Source organism: Eschscholzia californica, unplaced genomic scaffold (assembly GCF_041429995.1).
Source record: "Eschscholzia californica isolate CP2 unplaced genomic scaffold, dmEscCali1.0.p SCAF_5, whole genome shotgun sequence".
Lineage (NCBI taxonomy): Eukaryota > Viridiplantae > Streptophyta > Magnoliopsida > Ranunculales > Papaveraceae > Eschscholzia > Eschscholzia californica.
The window spans coordinates 8,162,453-8,170,828 of NW_028238472.1; the positions used below are offsets into that span (position 1 = coordinate 8,162,453).

Consider the following 8,376-nt stretch of genomic DNA (forward strand, 5'->3'; position numbering starts at 1 on the left):
AGCTTCCTAAAGGCTAGGGAAGCTTCCGGCTCTTTTGTTGCCCACTATTTGGAAGGTAGGGGTCTTCCACTCAAAGCTTACCATCCACTCCCCTACATAGTGTCAAATAACCGTTTAGCCTAATTTTACAAGGAAACATCAATATTTTCACCAGGCATACTCCTTTGTTTGGCCTAAATGACATCTATGTCCCCGTGCCAAGGGTATTCTCTAGGAAGCTACTATATACAAGAGGCACCTTCCTAAATGCATGAGGCATATACCAAGATAGCCTAAGGCATATGCTAGACATATTACAATGCATCAAAATAGCAAAAAGACACGGGCCATCGGCAATACCAACATGGCTTGACAAGATGGCCGTGACACAGGGCCAGCCTACGCCCAAGGCCACCACATTGTTGGTTATAAGATTCGGTCTTCTTTTCCAAATTAAAAATATGAAAGTCACCAAAATAATCTTTCGAAGTTTTTAGAACTAAAAATCAATTCATAGTTAAAACTAATACGTATTCTAGAAATTTTTTGGAACACTAAACTATTTAGAAGTTAGAATTTTTTTTCTTAACATTTGCTTCTTTACATTTTTGTAGTTAATTTCGAGCCAGCTAACTTTTAAATTAAGATTGAAAAGTGTTAATATATATGTGCAAGAGAAATCAAATGACACTTTTTAGCTTAACAAAAGGACCTCAATTTTAAAGTTCGCTTTAGGCCTACCAAAATCTTCGGTCGACCCTGATGCCAACAGCTATATGGAAAAGGGTCGATAGTGGTCAACTATGGCTGACAGTTTTCTTAACAATCGTAAAAAAATATATAATATTTCCCTATGTTTTTTTTTGAATTGTTCAGCGTGCCTCGAACCCTTGGCCTTTAAGGTGGAAGACTATACATCTTACCACTCCAACCAAAGGTTGTGGGCAATATTTCCCTATGTTTTTTTTCTCTGTCGTCGGGAAAAGGGTCCGCTATGAACATTTTTTTGTAGTGATACTACTAGTTGCTTCAGCACAGAACCACCATCTTCAAGAAAAAAAAAGCCAAACATCCCCTCGTCTTCGAGACTCTTAGGGTCTGTTTGATACGTTGAAAAACAGGCTAGGAAATCGATTTTCTTACGAAAATCGATTTTCACTGTTTAATTGGACCTAAAAAGTGTGAAAGTCGATTTTCCGTAGTAAAATTAGGTGAGAAAAAAGCCTAAATTTTTTTACCACCTACAATATGAGAATACGTTTTCTTCCCACCCTCATATTGTTACGCTCTCTTTCCTCTCGTCTCTCTCTTCTCTTATGGGTCTCTCATCTCTCTCTCTGAATCTCTCGTGAAAAATGGGCAAGGTGGCAGGTGCACAGATAGAATTTGGAACTTCTACCCAACAAAACATGGAAGATGAAAAATCAATTTTCTATGTCTCTAATCCCGACATCAATTTATCAATTTATCATTCAGCTAGGAATATGATGAAATGGTTGAACCAGACGTCATCACATGAAACACATTGGTTAGTGGCAGAGCCGTGTTTGAGGGGGGGCGGGCAGGGCGTCCGCCCTGGGCCCCCACCTCAAAAGGGCCCAATCTAATAAAAGGGCCACAACTAATGTTATATATAATACATGTACCTACTTAATCATCTAATGAGTAATAGCTCTACTGGGAAGGGTAATGGATGTCCATGCAACTGACCTGGGTTCGAGTCTTGGCTTCCTCATTTTGAAGTTTGTTTTGGATGAGAATATAATTGCTAAATCAATCTTTATTTTTGCTCCACAACACTTTGTCTTAACCAGTTTGTTAATTTAGGTGTATTTTGTTAGTTTTTGAAGTGTTTTTTAAGAAATAGAAAGCTAAATGTTTTTTTCACAAAAAAAAAAACAATAATATATAAATACACATGTGAATCATCTATGATTTTTCATTATCTTATATTTTGTTCAATTTTTTGTTCGTAATTTATTTTTGTACAAAAAGCACGCAATTAAATTTTGCCCAGGGCCCTCAAATTCTCAGGCACGGCTCTGGTTAGTGGGTATGTTTATGAATCAAGTTTAGAAGCATCAAAACTCTTTCATAAAATGCCAATTCCTGATGCTCAATTGTGGAATTTAGTGGTTTTGGGATACGCCCATAATGTGAAGTTAGAACTTGCTCGTAATTTTTTCCGACAAACTAACCGGGAAAAGTTATAAGTTTATCTAAGACTACATGTCATTTAAAAGTAACCCATGTTGCCAGATCATTTCACTACATTAAATTTCTCAATCTTATCAAATTTCTCGGAAAAATGATAAGGCTGCATCAAACACTTAACTTGAATTTTAACATGATAAAATGGTTTTCTTTCCCGTAAGAAAGAAAATGGTTTTCACATCCAAACATTTTCCCACGTATTAAACTAACCCATTATTTCTTTTTTTTTTTTGTTGAAATAACCCATTATTTCTTAGCTGCACATAGAAGATTTGGAGTTCAAGAGGAGGTTCGTGTACACATTCGTGTCCCGCTCCTGTAAATATCTCTAATCTGGAACGGATGAGTCTAAGGTCGGTAGCCGTTAATACCCGCGGGAATTTAAATTCAAATCTTTTACTCCAACCAAATAAACCTTTCTCCTCTTCTTCTTCCAACATCAAAGGGCTGAAACAATTCCATGCCAAATTGATCAGAAATGGTGAAATCGATGATGATATTCTAACAGTGGGTAAGTTAATTGCCGACATTGCAATTTCGAACCCTTCAAACCTAAACTATGCTAGATCTATCTTCACCAACCTCAAATTTCCTCCCAATATCTTCATGTGGAATTCAATGATAAGAGGCTACTCTCATAGTCCAAATCCCTTAGAATCAATTTTCTTGTATCAGCAAATGGTAGAAGAAGGGTTTTCTCCAAATAATTATACATATCCATTTGTTTTCAAGGCTTGTACTCAGCTATTGAATCAGAATCTAGGGTTAGGTTTACATGGAACATTAATTAAACGTGGGTTTGAAGATTCTGATGTTTTTATTCAGACATCACTTGTAAATTTTTATGCCTCATGTGGGTCTATTGAGATTGCTCGTAAGTTGTTCGATCGTTGTCCTAAGAGAGATGTTACTTGTTGGAATGCACTTATAAAAGGGTATGTCAAAAGTAGTCAATATATTGATGCAATTAAAATGTTTAGAATGATGCAAGATAAAACAGATATTCGAGCTGATGAGATTACTTTACTGGGTGTTATTATGGCTTGTTCACAGTTAGGAGCATTAGATATGGGTAGATGGATTCATGCTTATATCGATAAAAATCGGATAAGTATAAGCACAAATTTGGGAACTGCACTCATCGATATGTATGCCAGGTGCGGAAATGTAGATTTTGCGCTTAATTTGTTTGAGGGGATTCGAGAAAAGGATGTTAGGTTATGGAGTGTAATGATAAGTGGGCTTGCTGTTCATGGACTCGCAAAAGAGGCATATGATTTATTCATGGAGATGCAGAGGATTGGCATTCGACCTGATTCTGTGACCCTAACTGGTGTTCTTAGTGCTTGTAGTCATGCAGGAATGGTGGAAGAAGGGCTGGATGTTCTGGATAAGATTCAAACAGTGTACAATTTGGAACCAACTATCGAACATTATGGATGCATAGTCGATCTTCTAGGTCGGGCCGGGCGTCTTGAGGAAGCCCTGGCCTTGATTAGAGATATGCCATTAAAACCAGATGTAGTTCTGTGGGGTTCACTTCTTGTAGCTTGTAGAACTCATAAAGATGTTGAAATGGGTGAAATGGTAGCGAAGGAGATGATTAAGTTGGAACCTAACCATTGTGGAGCTCATGTTTTCTTGTCTAATTTGTATGCTTCTACTGGCAGATGGAATGAAGTCGAACAAGTTAGAAGTTCCATGAAAGATAGTAAGATCAAGAAAGAACCCGGGTCTAGTTTGATCGAATTGGATGGAGATGTTCATGAATTTATAGCCGGAGATCGATATCACGCACAAGCAAGTAAGATACAGTTGATGTTGGATGAGGTTTCTAGGGTTTTACGAAATCAAGGACATGTTCCTGGTACAAGGGGAATTTCATTTGATATAGATGAGGAAGAAAAAGAGCAAGCTTTATTTCAACATAGTGAGAAGTTAGCTGTTGCTTTTGGATTGATCAATACAAAGCAAGGAACTCCGATTCGAATTGTGAAGAACTTAAGGGTTTGTGAAGATTGTCACTCTTTTATGAAGTTGATATCCAAGATCTTTAATCGAATTATTATCGTAAGAGATCGCATACGTTTTCATCATTTTGTGAATGGTTCTTGTTCTTGTAATGACTACTGGTAATATTATGTAATTGGAGCTAAGAATTCATTCAAATTGATGGAGCTTTCTAGTAATTCTCCAAGGCAGCCTTGTAAATCAGTTATTTTGATGATTAAGATCTTCAAATGGACAAGAAAAGGGAAATACAAAAAAGGGTCTTTCAAAAAATACTCAGAATGCCAAACTCGACCAGGTTGGCCATACATGTCTCCATGACATTTTCACTACAACGGTGATGCTCTGCCCAACACTTTACACTTATCCCGGCTAGGGTATGTGTTCAGTCAAGATGTAGACATACTCTTGTTGAAAAGGGGGCTTTTAAACCAAATTTGGGTTTGGGCCCAATATAAAAGTGTGGGTCTGAGTAAATGGTTTACCAAACTAGAAGGGGTAAAAAAGTAAAAGCCTCATGAAATTAATTAAGAGGGTGTAGAGAGTTCTTTTCCTAGTCAAGTTCAAGAACAATCTAGAGAGAGAAAGTAAAAGGAGAATAGTATACAAGAAACTTGAAGAAGAAGACATAGATCTAGTATGAATATTGTGTTTAAGGTAAGAACTAACTTCAATATCTAGTTTAATATTGTGACAAAACTTTGTGTCTCTTGTTTTATGAGATTGTGTAGATCTAAAGAAGCTTTATTATATGAAAGTATGTTGATGTGAATCTTTTGAGTTTATTTGAGTGTATTGAAGTATTTATACCTCTAATCTCCAACAAATTGGTATCAGAGCCATATTAGTTTATCAATTCAAGCTTTTTCAACATTTCTGAGATCTAGGGTTTGTGAAATTTTTGGGGATCTTTTAAGAAAATGTCAAATATGATACAACCTCAAATACCTAGGTTAACTAAAGAGAACTATGAACATTGGTGTATTCAAATGAGTGTATTATTGGGATCTCAAGATTTGTGGGATATTGTTCAAAATGGTTATGTAGAACCGACTCAAGAAGAAGAGAGTTTTATGAATGATGTACAAAAGTGTGTTCTTAAAGACTCAAGAAAGATGGATAAAAAAGCCTTATTTCTTATCTATCAAGGAATTGATAGTCCTACATTTGAAAAAGTGTCCGAAGCAAAATCATCGAAAGAGGCTTGGAATATTCTCAAGAATTCATTTAGAGGAGTTGATAAAGTGGTAAAGGTTCGTCTCCAAATTTTGCGTGGTGAATTTGAAAGATTGAGTATGAATGAAGGAGAACTTGTCTCCGATTATGTTTCAAGAGTATTGTCTAATGTTAACGAAATGAAAAGGTGTGGTGAAAAATGTGATGATGTTCGGGTGATGGAGAAGATTTTACGGTCTTTGACACCTAAATTTGATAATGTGGTTATTGTCGTTGAAGAATCAAAAGATTTGGAATCCATGACGGTAGATGAATTGATGGGAACATTGCAAATCCATGAACAAAGGGTGAATAGAAATGTCGCAACCTCTTCAAATTGTTCGGTTGATCAAGTACTTCAAGCAAAACTCACTTTAGAAGAAAAACAATATGCATCCCCAAAAGAAAGAGGCTATGAGAGTTATGGTAGAGGTTATGATAATGGTAGAAGAGGCTTTGGAAACCAAAGAGGAAGAAATTTTTTTAATAGAGGAAGAACAAATGAACCAAGAGGAAGAGGTAGAGGAAACTTTACTAGAGCTTATAATAGCCAAGGTAGAGACAAAAGGGATATTGAATGCTATAATTGTCACAAGCTCGGGCATTATAGTAATGAATGTTGGTATAAAAATCAAGTTAAGGAAGAATCAAACCTTGTTGAAGATGAAGTAGAAATTAATGTTGATCCTACATTGTTATTTTCTTGTGATGGTTTTGACGAATCACAAACAAACACTTGGTATTTCGACACCGGTGCAAGTAATCATATTTGTGGAAAAAGAGAATTGTTTGTTGAAGTGAATGAAAGTGTGAAAGGGTGTGTAAAGTTCGGTGACTCCTCAAAGATACCGGTGCTAGGGAAAGGTAATATCCTCATTCAACTAAAAAATGGAAAACATAACTATATTTCCGATGTCTATTATGTTCCCGCAATGAAAAATAATATTTTGAGTTTGGGACAACTTTTAGAAAAAGGTTATGATATAAGATTGAAGGATCTTCATCTCACATTAAGAGATAGAAGTGGAACTCTAATTGCTAAGGTAAAGATGGCAAAGAATAGATTATTTCCCTTGAACATTCAACATGGTGATGCAAAATGCTTAAACTCTATTGTGAAAGATGAATCTTGGTTGTGGCACTTGAGACTTGGGCATCTAAACTTTGATGGGATGAAGACCTTGGCAAGCAAGAATATGGTAAGGGGTTTACCATGTATTGATCACCCAAACAAAGTGTGTGAAGGGTGTATCTTTGGCAAGCATCATCGCACAAGTTTTTCTAAAGAAGGGAGGTGGAGAGCATCTAATATATTGGAGCTTGTGCATACCGATGTTTGTGGTCCATTGAAGCCAATGACAAATGGAGGTAACAATTACTTTCTCACTTTTATTGATGATTTTAGTAGAAAAACATGGGTTTATTTCTTAAAAAATAAATCCGAAGTATTTGAGGCATTCAAAGAGTTCAAGAACATGGTTGAGAAACAAAGTGGTTTTATGATAAAGAAACTAAGGTCCGATAGAGGTGGAGAATATACCTCAAGAGCATTTGATATGTTTTGTAGAGAACATGGAATTGTTCATGAACTTACTCCGTCATACACACCACAACTAAATGGAGTTGCCGAAAGGAAAAATCGCACCATATTAGACATGGCAAGAAGCATGTTGAAAGAAAAAAGTTTGCCTAGAGAATTTTGGGGTGAAGCCGTTGCATGTGCCGTATACTTGTTAAATAGATGTCCCACTAAAAGTGTCTATATGAAGACCCCACAAGAGGCATGGGGTTATTACAAGCCTAGTGTATCTCATTTAAAGATATTTGGATGTATTGCTTATGCAAAGATACCGGAAGCAAGAAGAACAAAACTTGATGACAAAGGTGAGAAATGTATCTTTCTTGGGTATAATGAGCAAATGAAATGTTACAAGTTGTTTAATCCAATTGTCAATAAAGTTCTATTTAGTAGGGATGTGGTATTTGAAGAAGATTTGGCATGGGAATGGAAAGGAAAAGAAATTGTTCAAGTTGAACTTAGACTTGAAGGAGAAGAAGAAGAAGAAGATGTGCCACCGAGAGAATTTCAAAGAGACCCACAAACACCATCGTCCTCATCTCCATCATCCTCATCATCGGGGGGAAGTTCTAATGAAGGGCCAATGAAAATAAGAAGTTTGAGAGAGATATATGAAGTTGTGGATAATGAAGAAGAATTAAATTTGTGTTGTTTTCTCATGGATTGTGATCCTATTAGTTATGAAGAAGCCATCCAAGAAGAAAAATGGGAAAATGCTATGAATGAAGAAATTAATGCAATTGAAAAAAATGATACTTGGGAGTTGACAAATTTGCCAAAAGGATACAAACCTATTGGTGTGAAGTGGGTGTATAAGACAAAGAAGAATGCAAGTGGAGAAGTCCAAAGATACAAAGCAAGACTTGTAGCTAAAGGTTACAAGCAAAGAGCCGGCATTGATTATAGTGAGGTATTTGCTCCCGTTGTTCGTATGGAAACAATTAGATTGTTAATCTCTATAGCGGCTCAATATTCATGGAAAATTTATCAACTTGATGTCAAGTCGGCATTCTTGAATGGTATCCTTGAGGAGGAGATATATGTTGAACAACCTTTAGGGTATGTTAGAAAGGGCAAAGAAGATAAAGTTTATAAGTTGAAGAAGGCCCTTTATGGGTTAAAGCAAGCTCCACGTGCATGGAATGCAAGAATTGATAAGTATTTTCAAGAAAATGGATTTGAAAAGTGTCCTCATGATCACACTTTATATATGAAAGTGAAAGAAGGTGGAGGTATGTTATTTGTTTGTCTCTATGTTGATGATTTGATATTCACCGGTAATGATTCAAGACTATTTGATGAGTTCAAGAAGAGCATGATTAAGGAATTTGATATGACCGATATTGGGTTGATGGGTCATTTCCTTGGTATTGAAGTGA

General features: G+C 36.2%; 1 pseudogene; it reads left to right on the top strand.

Moving 5' to 3' along the window:
• Positions 1–2,871: 2,871 nt before the first annotated feature.
• Positions 2,872–4,329, top strand: LOC147536773 (pentatricopeptide repeat-containing protein At5g66520 pseudogene; annotated as a pseudogene).
• Positions 4,330–8,376: the final 4,047 nt, after the last annotated feature.